This window comes from Passer domesticus, chromosome 27 (assembly GCF_036417665.1).
Source record: "Passer domesticus isolate bPasDom1 chromosome 27, bPasDom1.hap1, whole genome shotgun sequence".
Taxonomy (NCBI): Eukaryota; Metazoa; Chordata; class Aves; order Passeriformes; family Passeridae; genus Passer; species Passer domesticus.
The window spans coordinates 2,305,310-2,323,539 of record NC_087500.1 but is presented as its reverse complement, the minus strand read 5'-3'; the positions used below and the strand labels follow the sequence as shown (position 1 = coordinate 2,323,539).

The 18,230-nt window shown below is 48.1% G+C and overlaps 3 pseudogenes; all 3 read left to right on the top strand.

Moving 5' to 3' along the window:
• The first annotated feature begins 1,037 nt into the window (after positions 1-1,037).
• LOC135286850 (feather keratin Cos1-2-like) lies at positions 1,038-1,798 on the top strand (annotated as a pseudogene).
• A 4,964-nt stretch (positions 1,799-6,762) lies between these two features.
• On the top strand, positions 6,763-7,530 carry LOC135286880 (feather keratin Cos1-2-like; annotated as a pseudogene).
• Positions 7,531-12,494: 4,964 nt separating this feature from the next.
• Positions 12,495-13,262, top strand: LOC135286877 (feather keratin Cos1-2-like; annotated as a pseudogene).
• Positions 13,263-18,230: the final 4,968 nt, after the last annotated feature.

Sequence of the window (18,230 nt, the reverse complement as noted above, 5' to 3'; positions counted from 1 at the left end):
TTGCATGGGGAAAATTGGGATGCCAGGGGAGAACTGAGGCCCCTTCCTGCAGAGCTCAGCCTTGCACCAAAGGGTGCAAGGTTCTCCTGTCGGATGCCAACACGGAAGAATTCTACTTGCTTCTATCCCTCCCTCCCACCTCTTCTGAAGCATGGAGCTCATAGGGAACACCCTTTAGAGCCCGAACCTCAGAAATTTTGGACTACAAAGACAGTTGAGATCTTCTGAAAGGCCTGTCTGGGAAACATATAGAGTGGACTGGCCAGAAGAGAGGGTCAGTGAGGGATAGATGGTTGGGAAAAGAAAAAAACAGAGTTGAGTGGGGGAATATTTGTTTAAGAGATTGACAATGAAAAATAAAACAGGATATTGATAAACAGTAGAAAAGAAAAAAAAATGCGACCCCCTCTCCCCCAAAACAACCCTTGAATTAATTTCAGCGTCCTTGCCCATGGCAGGGGGGGTTTGGACTAGATGATCTTTAAGGTCCCTTCCCACCCTTAACATTCTATGATTCTTTGATTCTATGATTCAGTTCATCCACACCTCTTTCTTAAAGATTCAGCTTCCATCCTTCATTAATGAATCTTCGATTTCATCCAGACCTCCACGGCATTGTGGGGTGTGGAAGGGGGAGTTTTGGTCAGTGCACAACTGTTCTTTCCTGCCTCCTCACATTATTCTCTGTTCCAGGATGAGTCCTTTCTAAAGGCTACAATCCATCAAGGTTGGCATGGATGCCAATAGAGGAGAATTCTACTTTGCCACGATGGCATATTTTTTGCCATATTTGCGTATGAACAAACCCATAGAAAATACACAGCTTTACAAAACGTGCAGACATGGGATGCCACCAGCCCAGGACTTGAGCATTCTGTCTGTTTTTATGATCCCGGAAATTCTTGGGCCTCTCATCTCAGCATTTACGGAAGAATTCATATAGGAAATTAAGTGGCACGTGGCAGGAAATGAAAAGGACGCAGTGCAGGAAACCAGGACACTGCCCCTACCATTAACTGGCATGGTGCACATTTGACATGAGCTGGTCAGAAAATTATGGCTTCCACTAAGGTGCCTGTGGGCCTGAGGCAGGGCAGGACTGCTATAAAAGGCAGCCCAAGTCTCTGCTCTCTCATCCACTTCCCTCACCACCTCCTCCTCAGGAATCAGGTGAGTGCAAAGCCTCTCCTCCTTCTCCTCCTCCACCTGCTTCAAGAGCAGGTGTTGCCTGGATGGAGGTCTCAGTTGATTCAGGCTACAAGAGCACAGGGCTGGGAGCAGCTTGTGGTTGGGAGAGGGCAGGGGAGAGAAGGTCTTGTGCAGACAGAGAGAGGGGGCTGAAGCAGCTCCTGGGCTTTGAGCTGGAGAGTGCAATGGGGGCAGGAGGTGCCTTGGCAGCAGGGTGTTTGGGTGCAGTGCTGCATCTCATGTGTCCTCACTCTGTGCTTCTCCCTGCCCTCTGTTCCAGGTTCACCTGTGAGCCCAAGCCATGTCCTGCTGCAAGCCCTGTGACCCTTGCTGCCAGCCCTGCGGCCCCTGCCCGCTGGCCAGCAGCTGCAATGAGTGCTGTGTCAGGCAGTGCCAGAGCTCCCACGTTGTCATCGAGCCCTCCCCCGTGCTGGTGACCCTGCCTGGCCCCATCCTCAGCTCCTTCCCACAGAACACCGCCGTGGGATCCTCCACCTCTGCTGCAGTTGGCAACATCCTCAGCTGTGGCGGAGTGCCCATCAGCTCTGGGGGCTTTGACATCTCCTGCATCACCAACTGCTTTGGTGGCAGCAGATGCCGTCCCTGCTAAAGCTGCTGGCAACATCCTTGGGCAAGAACCTCCATGGCCTCAGAACCTAGTTCTGGGCAGAAGACTGAGCTTTGGGACATTGTAATTACATTTTCAAACTGTGGTTCCCGTCGACTTTTTTTCTCCTCTGCTTGCTGTTTGTGTCTCTCCTGACCAGTCTACTGGAGACGTTGTCCTGCTATGCTCCGCAGGATGGGCCGATGCCCACTCTGCAGAAGCTTCACTGCATCTTAGTGGCTGCTACTGGTGCTCTCTCTGAGCCACCTCCTTTTCTTCTTGTGACTCAATAAAGCTGTTTTGCATCCAAGCCTTGTCCTCAAATTTCTCTTTCTTTCCATGGCACCACTTCCAGTTTTCTCAAGATAAAAGGTGGAGAAACAGAGAGTGGGAGTCCCTACAGTGAATTTTACTTGGTGTGTTTTTGCCTTGGAGCTGAGGAAAACATACCTGGGTACTACACAGTCAATGCCCATCAGGAACAGCAAGCCTCCAAAGGGTACTAGGAGTGTGTTGGTGTGTGAATTGATTCATCCATGTCACCAAACCACAGCTGAATGCCAAGAGTAGATTTATTTCATTTCCTCATTAACTCAAGTGTCCCAAGGCACAGTCAGGCTGCAGAGACACACAAGAGAGGAACAGTGGCACCATTAGGGTCAGTCCAATCCTGGCAGGTCACTGCCTGTCCCAGTATCTCCAGCGGCCTCGCGCACATGCAGTTTATCACAATGCTCTGTTTTTATGTCCTTAGAGCTTTTTTGGTCTCTCACTCTCCCAGCAGGAGGCTCAAGACTGTCTGTGAGAGATGCCTCTGAAGGTTCTGGCAGCTTTTATGTTATGTCTCAAAAGAGAGACAGGATAATCAGCAGTAAATATGTGAAGTTTCCCACATGGATGTTCTCAGCCTCCCCACCTACCAGGTCACTTTGTGCAAATTTATCACCCTGCTCTCCAAGTCTTTCCATTTCAACCTTTTCCTTCCACAGCTGGGAAACAGCAATGTGTGGAAACAGCCTGCAACTTCTTCCCTACCTTCTCCTCCCCTCCATTACCCAGTCGAGGGTCCACGGCCTGCACACAGCAGCACAGGCAGACGAGGAACACATCTCAATCTCACAGGGGCCCTCAGCTCATGCAGTGCCCATCTCTGTCCTAAGATGCAGTGCTGAGATATTTCAGAAGTTAGAATTGCAATCAGCCATACACAGGATACACAGTGGTAAATGACTTTAGGTTGAGTTTGTGCAGAAGACTTAGGGCTTCCCTGTTAATTCACATTTCTGCCAAGTATGGATAGGTGTAATCTCTGTCCATCAATGCCTTCCCAAGGGAAGCCTTTGACAAAACCCGTGCCCAAGGGGGACTGCCAGATAGACAAAGGAAGATGGATCCTGGTGAAGACAGGGTCTGCCATGGACAGCCCACAGATCACAGAGTCATCAAAGGCTTTAGGTTAGACAATCTTGTCCCACCCACTGCCATCCCCAGACTCAGCTGCTCAAAGCCCCACTGTCACCAAAAACTGGGAAATAAACTCTCCAACCAATTTCCTGCATCAGAAAGCTGACATTACTTTATTACAGAGCTAGATGCATGGGGATGTCTCCTCTAAGCATGCCCTCGAACCTAACAGACCAGGCTGTATTCCGAAAACTAATATATATTCATCACTTGTCTGAATACATGTGCGTATGTTAATTCTGTCCATGGACTTGTTTGGATGTGGTTCCAGATGTTCTGATGAATCTTTTCTTTTTGAGAGTATCCCAAATATGAGGTTAGGTCATAAAGCAATACTCCATCATTCTTCTCTCTGACACACAATCCTTGTTCTCATGTTGGGCTTTAGGATTTTTCCTTTTGGTTCTATCTTTCATGTAATTTTCTCCCATTCTGTTGCCAAGAAACCATAACAACTGATACTTGAGAGAGACAAATTAAATTGTCAAGGGAAGGCTGCAGCTGGCTGTACTCTTAGCTGGGGAGTTTCTCTTGGAGGGGCAGAGATACTGCGAGATTTCGACTGTTAAAGGGAGTTAAAGGGGAGCTGTTAAAGGGAGTTCAAGAGCTTAAAGGGAGCTGGCTGCAGATCCTAGCTCTCTTGCTCTCTCGGCATTCAGAGGAAAGCAGGCGGCGGTCACTGTGGGGGGAGTTCATCAGAATTGTGAAGCTCTATCTCCTGCTGACTTCTCCTACCATGACTGAAGCTCTGCTTGTGGGTACAACCATTGCCCTGGGACCTTATTTACACTCCATCTCACTAGAGTGGGACCCTTTTTGCCATCTGCTCACATGCCTCAGGCAAAACTTTGAGAATCCGGGCCCTTTCCCCCTCCAGGAAAGCCTCTACTGGTCCAGTTTGGGCTGCTGCTGCTGCTGATTTTCTGCTGCTTCTTTCTTGCTGTACCAGGTGAGCCCGCCCTGCTGTTCCAGCTGCCGTTCTGAGATTCCTGCTGCAGCCATTTCACCATCCAGCCTGTCCACCATTACCGTGTGAGGGAGAGCTGCGCCACAGCGGCCCCTGCTGGAGTGGGGGAATCATCGCACCCGCCCTGGCCTGCCATGAGCCAGCAGCGCCCCTGCTGGCTGTGCTCTGAACTGCACCACAGGGGAAAGCGCCTGCGGCCAGGACAGGCTGGGACCGGCTGTCTGCTTCTCTTTGCTGCTGCTGCTGCTGTTTGAGTTGTTATGCATACACCTACTGGTAAAGAACTGTTATTCCCCTTCCAATATCTTTGCCTGAAAGCCACTTCATCTCAAAGTTATGATAATTTGGAGGGAAGGGGGTCATATTCTCCATTCCAAGGCAGGTTCCCACCTTTCTTGGCAAATACCTGTCTTTCAAACCACGACATCACAAAACTAAGATACGGGTCAGTACATATTAATTACTGATGTTAGTAAATAAGGAAGCACTAGCTGACACAAGACTTATCAGTCACAGATGTATGGAGTTAACATAAGGTCACATTAATCTCTGTTATATGCACTAGGCAGATACCTGCTGCTACAAAACTAAGCATTAACCATGAATATAGAGATCATACACTATGTGCTAAAGTCAAAAGAATTTTCTGGCATCTCCCCCCATTGCTGCAAAGACTTCTTGAAGAAATAGAACTTGTTCAGTAACAAATCCCCCCCTTGGGGATTTTAATATCATTTCTTTAAAGTGTCATATCCAGTTATTGTATTGACTGAGTCTGCACAGCAGTAAGCACTGAATTAAACAACAAGTGTTTAAGGTCATGAGTGCAACATCACATAAGTGCAAGATTGTTTTAACCATCCTAAGTTTCGAGTGTGTTGCCGTGAAACCAGCCAAGAGAAATCTAGTCCTTCTGTCTCTGTAGCACTTGTGGTTCGTTTCTTTAGGTGACTCGTTCTATTCTATTAGTTAGGAATTATTGGAAAGATTGAACCAACTCATGCCATTAAATTCTTCACATCCTGATTGTGTCGCAACACCAAGTAGTCAATTGCTGCTCAATTTCCAATGGCAGCTTCTCGGACTTGTGTCATTTCTGTACTGAGGGCTCTTAATGCTTGTGAAGTATAATTTAGATATTTAAATAAAGCACACATTGTTCTCTTTAAGGTGTGAGAGTTCTCAGCTACCCCAGCTTCAGGTGTTCAAAAGGCAGCAGCAACAAGTTCAATCTCAATATATAGGGTGACTTGGGAATCACAAGTTTGTCTGTCAACTGAAAAGCTGAACAGTTTTCTCTTTTGTGCTTCACGTACTCTTGGTGAAATAGTAGAGGAGTTAATCTACCAATGGCACCGGGTCCTCGTGATATATCGGCCACAACACATGAGTAGGCCAGTCAGCCACACAGCAAAACCCATCCTAGAGGTAACTTTGTGTGCTCCCAGGCATAAGAAATTTGTTCTGTGCTATTGCATTTTAAGGCAGGCTGCAGCTGTGCAAGATGTTAACATTTAGAGGAGCAATTGGCAAATGTTACACATTGCTCTTCTCTGCACAGCCTGATTGTGGCAGGCACTGATCCCAACTTGTGAATCACCTCAGTCCTGCATGTCTGGACAGCAGCTGGGCCCTGCCAGTGCTGAAGAATTATACAGATTTCAAAAGGGTGTCATGTCTTTGACCACGCTCATGGACCAGGTAATGGAGAGGAGGAGAAGGAAGGGATGAGGTTGTGGGCTGTTACCCACAAAGTGAAGATTGTTTCTCATATTCACTGCTGCCACTCTTTGCATCCAGGATCTCCCTGATGGCCATTGGCTGCAGAGTAGCCAGGGATGTCTTCATCAACTGCAGGGGAAAGGACACAAAGTAAAATCCGCTACAGGGAATCCCAGCCACAGCTTCTCCACCTTTTTTCCTGAGCTGACTGGAAGTGTTGCCACAGAACAATGGATGAAAAAGAGTCCCAGGCAGGGTTGCACAAAGAATTTGGTGAGTCTAAGGAAGAAAAGGAGGTGGTCACAGAAGGAACCAGGAGCAGCCACTAAGATGCAGTGGACCTCCTGCAGGGTGTCCATCTGACTCTCAGGATGAGGGAGAGGGGGTAATAACACATCCCCTCTAGACTGAAGTGGAGAGACACACACACCAGGTAGAAAGAAGGAGATGAGTGGAAGAAGGAAACAACATGACAAACCTCTGTCATCTCCCCTCACGTTAATGTTCTTGAGCACATGACTAAGAAGAAGAAGACCAAAGCCCCTTCTCTGACAATTTTCTCACCAACAAACCACTCAGAAATTACACAAAAGAACATCACCTGCCCACAACGGATGCTGCTGGCACTTGATCAGAAACTTCTGCCTGTGCTGACATGTTTCTGCCCCGGAAATTCTTGGCCTTATCCTGTCGGCACTTAGAGAAGTAGCCTTTCATATAGGAAAGTAAGCAAAATTACCGGGAAATGAGAAGGATGCAGTGCAGGAAACCAGGACACTGCCCCTACCATTAACTGGGATGGTGCACATTTGACATGAGCTGGTCAGAAAATTATGGCTTCCACTAAGGTGCCTGTGGGCCTGAGGCAGGCCAGGACTGCTATAAAAGGCAGCCCAAGTCTCTGCTCTCTCATCCACTTCTCTCACCTCCTCCTCCTCAGGAATCAGGTGAGTGCAGAGCCTCTTCTCCTCCTCCTGCTGCTGCTTCTTCAAGAGCAGCTCTTGTCTGGCTGGAGGTCTCAGCTGAGAGGGCTGTTGGAGCTGAGGGCTGGGAGCTGGTTGTGCTGGGAGAGGGCAGGGGAGAGAAGGTCTTGTGCAGACAGAGAGAGGATAGAAATTGGCTGAGGCAGCTCCTGGGCTTTGAGCGGAGCCTTGCAGTATGGGCCAGGAGTTCTCATGCTTCCAGGGTATTTGGGTGCAGTGCTGCATCTCATGTGTCCTCACTCTGTGCTTCTCCCTGCCCTCTGTGCCAGGTTCACCTGTGAGCCGAAGCCATGTCCTGCTGCAAGCCCTGCGACCCTTGCTGCCAGCCCTGCGGCCCCTGCCCGCTGGCCAGCAGCTGCAATGAGTGCTGTGTCAGGGAGTGCCAGAGCTCCCACGTTGTCATCGAGCCCTCCCCCGTGCTGGTGACCCTGCCTGGCCCCATCCTCAGCTCCTTCCCACAGAACACCGCTGTGGGATCCTCCACCTCTGCTGCAGTTGGCAACATCCTCAGCTGTGGCGGAGTGCCCATCAGCTCTGGGGGCTTTGACATCTCCTGCATCACCAACTGCTTTGGTGGCAGCAGATGCCGTCCCTGCTAAAGCTGCTGGCAACATCCTTGGGCAAGAACCTCCATGGCCTCAGAACCTAGTTCTGGGCAGAAGACTGAGCTTTGGGACATTGTAATTACATTTTCAAACTGTGGTTCCCGTCTACTTTTTTTCTCCTCTGCTTGCTGTTTGTGTCTCTCCTGACCAGTCTACTGGAGACGTTGTCCTGCTATGCTCCGCAGGATGGGCCGATGCCCACTCTGCAGAAGCTTCACTGCATCTTAGTGGCTGCTACTGGTGCTCTCTCTGAGCCACCTCCTTTTCTTCTTTTGACTCAATAAAGCTGTTTTGCATCCAAGCCTTGTCCTCAAATTTCTCTTTCTTTCCATGGCACCACTTCCAGTTTGCTCAAGATAAAAGGTGGAGAAACAGAGAGTGGGAGTCTCTGCAGTGAATTTTACTTGGTGTGTTTTTGCCTTGGAGCTGAGGAAAACATACCTGGGTACTGCACAGTCAATGCCCATCAGGAACAGCAAGCCTCCAAAGGGTACTAGGAGTGTGTTGGTGTGTGAATTGATTCATCCATGTCACCAAACCACAGCTGAATGCCAAGAGTAGATTTATTTCATTTCCTCATTAACTCAAGTGTCCCAAGGCACAGCCAGGCTGCAGAGACACACAAGAGAGGAACAGTGGCACCATTAGGGTCAGTCCAATCCTGGCAGGTCACTGCCTGTCCCAGTATCTCCAGCGGCCTCGCGCACATGCAGTTTATCACAATGCTCTGTTTTTATGTCCTTAGAGCTTTTTTGGTCTCTCACTCTCCCAGCAGGAGGCTCAAGACTGTCTGTGAGAGATGCCTCTGAAGGTTCTGGCAGCTTTTATGTTATGTCTCAAAAGAGAGACAGGATAATCAGCAGTAAATATGTGAAGTTTCCCACATGGATGTTCTCAGCCTCCCCACCTACCAGGTCACTTTGTGCAAATTTATCACCCTGCTCTCCAAGTCTTTCCATTTCAACCTTTTCCTTCCACAGCTGGGAAACAGCAATGTGTGGAAACAGCCTGCAACTTCTTCCCTACCTTCTCCTCCCCTCCATTACCCAGTCGAGGGTCCACGGCCTGCACACAGCAGCACAGGCAGACGAGGAACACATCTCAATCTCACAGGGGCCCTCAGCTCATGCAGTGCCCATCTCTGTCCTAAGATGCAGTGCTGAGATATTTCAGAAGTTAGAATTGCAATCAGCCATACACAGGATACACAGTGGTAAATGACTTTAGGTTGAGTTTGTGCAGAAGACTTAGGGCTTCCCTGTTAATTCACATTTCTGCCAAGTATGGATAGGTGTAATCTCTGTCCATCAATGCCTTCCCAAGGGAAGCCTTTGACAAAACCCGTGCCCAAGGGGGACTGCCAGATAGACAAAGGAAGATGGATCCTGGTGAAGACAGGGTCTGCCATGGACAGCCCACAGATCACAGAGTCATCAAAGGCTTTAGGTTAGACAATCTTGTCCCACCCACTGCCATCCCCAGACTCAGCTGCTCAAAGCCCCACTGTCACCAAAAACTGGGAAATAAACTCTCCAACCAATTTCCTGCATCAGAAAGCTGACATTACTTTATTACAGAGCTAGATGCATGGGGATGTCTCCTCTAAGCATGCCCTCGAACCTAACAGACCAGGCTGTATTCCGAAAACTAATATATATTCATCACTTGTCTGAATACATGTGCGTATGTTAATTCTGTCCATGGACTTGTTTGGATGTGGTTCCAGATGTTCTGATGAATCTTTTCTTTTTGAGAGTATCCCAAATATGAGGTTAGGTCATAAAGCAATACTCCATCATTCTTCTCTCTGACACACAATCCTTGTTCTCATGTTGGGCTTTAGGATTTTTCCTTTTGGTTCTATCTTTCATGTAATTTTCTCCCATTCTGTTGCCAAGAAACCATAACAACTGATACTTGAGAGAGACAAATTAAATTGTCAAGGGAAGGCTGCAGCTGGCTGTACTCTTAGCTGGGGAGTTTCTCTTGGAGGGGCAGAGATACTGCGAGATTTCGACTGTTAAAGGGAGTTAAAGGGGAGCTGTTAAAGGGAGTTCAAGAGCTTAAAGGGAGCTGGCTGCAGATCCTAGCTCTCTTGCTCTCTCGGCATTCAGAGGAAAGCAGGCGGCGGTCACTGTGGGGGGAGTTCATCAGAATTGTGAAGCTCTATCTCCTGCTGACTTCTCCTACCATGACTGAAGCTCTGCTTGTGGGTACAACCATTGCCCTGGGACCTTATTTACACTCCATCTCACTAGAGTGGGACCCTTTTTGCCATCTGCTCACATGCCTCAGGCAAAACTTTGAGAATCCGGGCCCTTTCCCCCTCCAGGAAAGCCTCTACTGGTCCAGTTTGGGCTGCTGCTGCTGCTGATTTTCTGCTGCTTCTTTCTTGCTGTACCAGGTGAGCCCGCCCTGCTGTTCCAGCTGCCGTTCTGAGATTCCTGCTGCAGCCATTTCACCATCCAGCCTGTCCACCATTACCGTGTGAGGGAGAGCTGCGCCACAGCGGCCCCTGCTGGAGTGGGGGAATCATCGCACCCGCCCTGGCCTGCCATGAGCCAGCAGCGCCCCTGCTGGCTGTGCTCTGAACTGCACCACAGGGGAAAGCGCCTGCGGCCAGGACAGGCTGGGACCGGCTGTCTGCTTCTCTTTGCTGCTGCTGCTGCTGTTTGAGTTGTTATGCATACACCTACTGGTAAAGAACTGTTATTCCCCTTCCAATATCTTTGCCTGAAAGCCACTTCATCTCAAAGTTATGATAATTTGGAGGGAAGGGGGTCATATTCTCCATTCCAAGGCAGGTTCCCACCTTTCTTGGCAAATACCTGTCTTTCAAACCACGACATCACAAAACTAAGATACGGGTCAGTACATATTAATTACTGATGTTAGTAAATAAGGAAGCACTAGCTGACACAAGACTTATCAGTCACAGATGTATGGAGTTAACATAAGGTCACATTAATCTCTGTTATATGCACTAGGCAGATACCTGCTGCTACAAAACTAAGCATTAACCATGAATATAGAGATCATACACTATGTGCTAAAGTCAAAAGAATTTTCTGGCATCTCCCCCCATTGCTGCAAAGACTTCTTGAAGAAATAGAACTTGTTCAGTAACAAATCCCCCCCTTGGGGATTTTAATATCATTTCTTTAAAGTGTCATATCCAGTTATTGTATTGACTGAGTCTGCACAGCAGTAAGCACTGAATTAAACAACAAGTGTTTAAGGTCATGAGTGCAACATCACATAAGTGCAAGATTGTTTTAACCATCCTAAGTTTCGAGTGTGTTGCCGTGAAACCAGCCAAGAGAAATCTAGTCCTTCTGTCTCTGTAGCACTTGTGGTTCGTTTCTTTAGGTGACTCGTTCTATTCTATTAGTTAGGAATTATTGGAAAGATTGAACCAACTCATGCCATTAAATTCTTCACATCCTGATTGTGTCGCAACACCAAGTAGTCAATTGCTGCTCAATTTCCAATGGCAGCTTCTCGGACTTGTGTCATTTCTGTACTGAGGGCTCTTAATGCTTGTGAAGTATAATTTAGATATTTAAATAAAGCACACATTGTTCTCTTTAAGGTGTGAGAGTTCTCAGCTACCCCAGCTTCAGGTGTTCAAAAGGCAGCAGCAACAAGTTCAATCTCAATATATAGGGTGACTTGGGAATCACAAGTTTGTCTGTCAACTGAAAAGCTGAACAGTTTTCTCTTTTGTGCTTCACGTACTCTTGGTGAAATAGTAGAGGAGTTAATCTACCAATGGCACCGGGTCCTCGTGATATATCGGCCACAACACATGAGTAGGCCAGTCAGCCACACAGCAAAACCCATCCTAGAGGTAACTTTGTGTGCTCCCAGGCATAAGAAATTTGTTCTGTGCTATTGCATTTTAAGGCAGGCTGCAGCTGTGCAAGATGTTAACATTTAGAGGAGCAATTGGCAAATGTTACACATTGCTCTTCTCTGCACAGCCTGATTGTGGCAGGCACTGATCCCAACTTGTGAATCACCTCAGTCCTGCATGTCTGGACAGCAGCTGGGCCCTGCCAGTGCTGAAGAATTATACAGATTTCAAAAGGGTGTCATGTCTTTGACCACGCTCATGGACCAGGTAATGGAGAGGAGGAGAAGGAAGGGATGAGGTTGTGGGCTGTTACCCACAAAGTGAAGATTGTTTCTCATATTCACTGCTGCCACTCTTTGCATCCAGGATCTCCCTGATGGCCATTGGCTGCAGAGTAGCCAGGGATGTCTTCATCAACTGCAGGGGAAAGGACACAAAGTAAAATCCGCTACAGGGAATCCCAGCCACAGCTTCTCCACCTTTTTTCCTGAGCTGACTGGAAGTGTTGCCACAGAACAATGGATGAAAAAGAGTCCCAGGCAGGGTTGCACAAAGAATTTGGTGAGTCTAAGGAAGAAAAGGAGGTGGTCACAGAAGGAACCAGGAGCAGCCACTAAGATGCAGTGGACCTCCTGCAGGGTGTCCATCTGACTCTCAGGATGAGGGAGAGGGGGTAATAACACATCCCCTCTAGACTGAAGTGGAGAGACACACACACCAGGTAGAAAGAAGGAGATGAGTGGAAGAAGGAAACAACATGACAAACCTCTGTCATCTCCCCTCACGTTAATGTTCTTGAGCACATGACTAAGAAGAAGAAGACCAAAGCCCCTTCTCTGACAATTTTCTCACCAACAAACCACTCAGAAATTACACAAAAGAACATCACCTGCCCACAACGGATGCTGCTGGCACTTGATCAGAAACTTCTGCCTGTGCTGACATGTTTCTGCCCCGGAAATTCTTGGCCTTATCCTGTCGGCACTTAGAGAAGTAGCCTTTCATATAGGAAAGTAAGCAAAATTACCGGGAAATGAGAAGGATGCAGTGCAGGAAACCAGGACACTGCCCCTACCATTAACTGGGATGGTGCACATTTGACATGAGCTGGTCAGAAAATTATGGCTTCCACTAAGGTGCCTGTGGGCCTGAGGCAGGCCAGGACTGCTATAAAAGGCAGCCCAAGTCTCTGCTCTCTCATCCACTTCTCTCACCTCCTCCTCCTCAGGAATCAGGTGAGTGCAGAGCCTCTTCTCCTCCTCCTGCTGCTGCTTCTTCAAGAGCAGCTCTTGTCTGGCTGGAGGTCTCAGCTGAGAGGGCTGTTGGAGCTGAGGGCTGGGAGCTGGTTGTGCTGGGAGAGGGCAGGGGAGAGAAGGTCTTGTGCAGACAGAGAGAGGATAGAAATTGGCTGAGGCAGCTCCTGGGCTTTGAGCGGAGCCTTGCAGTATGGGCCAGGAGTTCTCATGCTTCCAGGGTATTTGGGTGCAGTGCTGCATCTCATGTGTCCTCACTCTGTGCTTCTCCCTGCCCTCTGTGCCAGGTTCACCTGTGAGCCGAAGCCATGTCCTGCTGCAAGCCCTGCGACCCTTGCTGCCAGCCCTGCGGCCCCTGCCCGCTGGCCAGCAGCTGCAATGAGTGCTGTGTCAGGGAGTGCCAGAGCTCCCACGTTGTCATCGAGCCCTCCCCCGTGCTGGTGACCCTGCCTGGCCCCATCCTCAGCTCCTTCCCACAGAACACCGCTGTGGGATCCTCCACCTCTGCTGCAGTTGGCAACATCCTCAGCTGTGGCGGAGTGCCCATCAGCTCTGGGGGCTTTGACATCTCCTGCATCACCAACTGCTTTGGTGGCAGCAGATGCCGTCCCTGCTAAAGCTGCTGGCAACATCCTTGGGCAAGAACCTCCATGGCCTCAGAACCTAGTTCTGGGCAGAAGACTGAGCTTTGGGACATTGTAATTACATTTTCAAACTGTGGTTCCCGTCTACTTTTTTTCTCCTCTGCTTGCTGTTTGTGTCTCTCCTGACCAGTCTACTGGAGACGTTGTCCTGCTATGCTCCGCAGGATGGGCCGATGCCCACTCTGCAGAAGCTTCACTGCATCTTAGTGGCTGCTACTGGTGCTCTCTCTGAGCCACCTCCTTTTCTTCTTTTGACTCAATAAAGCTGTTTTGCATCCAAGCCTTGTCCTCAAATTTCTCTTTCTTTCCATGGCACCACTTCCAGTTTGCTCAAGATAAAAGGTGGAGAAACAGAGAGTGGGAGTCTCTGCAGTGAATTTTACTTGGTGTGTTTTTGCCTTGGAGCTGAGGAAAACATACCTGGGTACTGCACAGTCAATGCCCATCAGGAACAGCAAGCCTCCAAAGGGTACTAGGAGTGTGTTGGTGTGTGAATTGATTCATCCATGTCACCAAACCACAGCTGAATGCCAAGAGTAGATTTATTTCATTTCCTCATTAACTCAAGTGTCCCAAGGCACAGCCAGGCTGCAGAGACACACAAGAGAGGAACAGTGGCACCATTAGGGTCAGTCCAATCCTGGCAGGTCACTGCCTGTCCCAGTATCTCCAGCGGCCTCGCGCACATGCAGTTTATCACAATGCTCTGTTTTTATGTCCTTAGAGCTTTTTTGGTCTCTCACTCTCCCAGCAGGAGGCTCAAGACTCTCTCTGAGAGATGCCTCTGAAGGTTCTGGCAGCTTTTATGTTATGTCTCAAAAGAGAGACAGGATAATCAGCAGTAAATATGTGAAGTTTCCCACATGGATGTTCTCAGCCTCCCCACCTACCAGGTCACTTTGTGCAAATTTATCACCCTGCTCTCCAAGTCTTTCCATTTCAACCTTTTCCTTCCACAGCTGGGAAACAGCAATGTGTGGAAACAGCCCGCAACTTCTTCCCTACCTTCTCCTCCCCTCCATTACCCAGTCGAGGGTCCACGGCCTGCACACAGCAGCACAGGCAGACGAGGAACACATCTCAATCTCACAGGGGCCCTCAGCTCATGCAGTGCCCATCTCTGTCCTAAGATGCAGTGCTGAGATATTTCAGAAGTTAGAATTGCAATCAGCCATACACAGGATACACAGTGGTAAATGACTTTAGGTTGAGTTTGTGCAGAAGACTTAGGGCTTCCCTGTTAATTCACATTTCTGCCAAGTATGGATAGGTGTAATCTCTGTCCATCAATGCCTTCCCAAGGGAAGCCTTTGACAAAACCCGTGCCCAAGGGGGACTGCCAGATAGACAAAGGAAGATGGATCCTGGTGAAGACAGGGTCTGCCATGGACAGCCCACAGATCACAGAGTCATCAAAGGCTTTAGGTTAGACAATCTTGTCCCACCCACTGCCATCCCCAGACTCAGCTGCTCAAAGCCCCACTGTCACCAAAAACTGGGAAATAAACTCTCCAACCAATTTCCTGCATCAGAAAGCTGACATTACTTTATTACAGAGCTAGATGCATGGGGATGTCTCCTCTAAGCATGCCCTCGAACCTAACAGACCAGGCTGTATTCCGAAAACTAATATATATTCATCACTTGTCTGAATACATGTGCGTATGTTAATTCTGTCCATGGACTTGTTTGGATGTGGTTCCAGATGTTCTGATGAATTTTTTCTTTTTGAGAGTATCCCAAATATGAGGTTAGGTCATAAAGCAATACTCCATCATTCTTCTCTCTGACACACAATCCTTGTTCTCATGTTGGGCTTTAGGATTTTTCCTTTTGGTTCTATCTTTCATGTAATTTTCTCCCATTCTGTTGCCAAGAAACCATAACAACTGATACTTGAGAGAGACAAATTAAATTGTCAAGGGAAGGCTGCAGCTGGCTGTACTCTTAGCTGGGGAGTTTCTCTTGGAGGGGCAGAGATACTGCGAGATTTCGACTGTTAAAGGGAGTTAAAGGGGAGCTGTTAAAGGGAGTTCAAGAGCTTAAAGGGAGCTGGCTGCAGATCCTAGCTCTCTTGCTCTCTCGGCATTCAGAGGAAAGAAGGCTGCGGTCACTGTGGGGGGAGTTCATCAGAATTGTGAAGCTCTATCTCCTGCTGACTTCTCCTACCATGACTGAAGCTCTGCTTGTGGGTACAACCATTGCCCTGGGACCTTATTTACACTCCATCTCACTAGAGTGGGACCCTTTTTGCCATCTGCTCACATGCCTCAGGCAAAACTTTGAGAATCCGGGCCCTTTCCCCCTCCAGGAAAGCCTCTTCTGGCCCAGTTTGGGCGGCTGCTGCTGCTGTTTTCTGCTGCTTCTTTCTTGCTGTACCAGGTGAGCACGCCTTGCTGTTCCAGCTGCCGTTCTGAGATTCCTGCTGCAGCCATTTCATCATCCAGCCTGTCCACCATTACCGTGTGAGGGAGAGCTGCGCCCCAGCGGCCCCTGCTGGAGCGGGGGAAACATCGCACCCGCCCTGCCCTGCCATGAGCCAGCAGCGCCCCTGCTGGCTGTGCTCTGAACTGCACCACAGGGGAATGCGCCTGCGGCCGGGACAGGCTGGGACCGGCTGTCTGCTTCTCTTTGCTGCTGCTGCTGCTGTTTGAGTTGTTATGCATACACCTACTGGTAAAGAACTGTTATTCCCTTTCCAATATCTTTGCCTGAAAGCCACTAAATCTCAAAGCTCTGATAATTTGGAGGGAAGGGGATCATATTCTCCATCCCCAGGAAGGTTCCCACCTTTCTTGGCAGACCTCTGTCTTTCAAACCGAGACATCACAAAACTAAGATATTGGTTAGTACATATTAATTACTTTTATAAGTATATAAGGAAGCATTAGCTGACACAAGACTTATCAGTCACAGATGTAGGAAGTTAACATAAGGTCACATTAATCTCTGGTATTGTATTTGTACTAGGCAAATATCTGCTGCTACAAAACTAAGCATTAACCATGAATATAGAGATCATACACTATGTGCTAAAGTCAAAAGAATTTTCTGGCATCTGTCCCCATTGCTGCAAAGACTTCTTGAAGAAATAGAACTTGTTCAGTAACAAATCCCCCCCTTGGGGATTTTAATATCATTTCTTTAAAGTGTCATATCCAGTTATTGTATTGACTGAGTCTGCACAGCAGTAAGCACTGAATTAAACAACAAGTGTTTAAGGTCATGAGTGCAACATCACATAAGTGCAAGATTGTTTTAACCATCCTAAGTTTCGAGTGTGTTGCCGTGAAACCAGCCAAGAGAAATCTAGTCCTTCTGTCTCTGTAGCACTTGTGGTTCGTTTCTTTAGGTGACTCGTTCTATTCTATTAGTTAGGAATTATTGGAAAGATTGAACCAACTCATGCCATTAAATTTTTCACATCCTGATTGTGTCGCAACACCAAGTAGTCAATTGCTGCTCAATTTCCAATGGCAGCTTCTCGGACTTGTGTCATTTCTGTACTGAGGGCTCTTAATGCTTGTGAAGTATAATTTAGATATTTAAATAAAGCACACATTGTTCTCTTTAAGGTGTGAGAGTTCTCAGCTACCCCAGCTTCAGGTGTTCAAAAGGCAGCAGCAACAAGTTCAATCTCAATATATAGGGTGACTTGGGAATCACAAGTTTGTCTGTCAACTGAAAAGCTGAACAGTTTTCTCTTTTGTGCTTCACGTACTCTTGGTGAAATAGTAGAGGAGTTAATCTACCAATGGCACCGGGTCCTCGTGATATATCGGCCACAACACATGAGTAGGCCAGTCAGCCACACAGCAAAACCCATCCTAGAGGTAACTTTGTGTGCTCCCAGGCATAAGAAATTTGTTCTGTGCTATTGCATTTTAAGGCAGGCTGCAGCTGTGCAAGATGTTAACATTTAGAGGAGCAATTGGCAAATGTTACACATTGCTCTTCTCTGCACAGCCTGATTGTGGCAGGCACTGATCCCAACTTGTGAATCACCTCAGTCCTGCATGTCTGGACAGCAGCTGGGCCCTGCCAGTGCTGAAGAATTATACAGATTTCAAAAGGGTGTCATGTCTTTGACCACGCTCATGGACCAGGTAATGGAGAGGAGGAGAAGGAAGGGATGAGGTTGTGGGCTGTTACCCACAAAGTGAAGATTGTTTCTCATATTCACTGCTGCCACTCTTTGCATCCAGGATCTCCCTGATGGCCATTGGCTGCAGAGTAGCCAGGGATGTCTTCATCAACTGCAGGGGAAAGGACACAAAGTAAAATCCGCTACAGGGAATCCCAGCCACAGCTTCTCCACCTTTTTTCCTGAGCTGACTGGAAGTGTTGCCACAGAACAATGGATGAAAAAGAGTCCCAGGCAGGGTTGCACAAAGAATTTGGTGAGTCTAAGGAAGAAAAGGAGGTGGTCACAGAAGGAACCAGGAGCAGCCACTAAGATGCAGTGGACCTCCTGCAGGGTGTCCATCTGACTCTCAGGATGAGGGAGAGGGGGTAATAACACATCCCCTCTAGACTGAAGTGGAGAGACACACACACCAGGTAGAAAGAAGGAGATGAGTGGAAGAAGGAAACAACATGACAAACCTCTGTCATCTCCCCTCACGTTGATGTTCTTGAGCACATGACTAAGAAGAAGAAGACCAAAGCCCCTTCTCTGACAATTTTCTCACCAACAAACCACTCAGAAATTACACAAAAGAACATCACCTGCCCACAACGGATGCTGCTGGCACTTGATCAGAAACTTCTGCCTGTGCTGACATGTTTCTGCCCCGGAAATTCTTGGCCTTATCCTGTCGGCACTTAGAGAAGTAGCCTTTCATATAGGAAAGTAAGCAAAATTACCGGGAAATGAGAAGGATGCAGTGCAGGAAACCAGGACACTGCCCCTACCATTAACTGGGATGGTGCACATTTGAC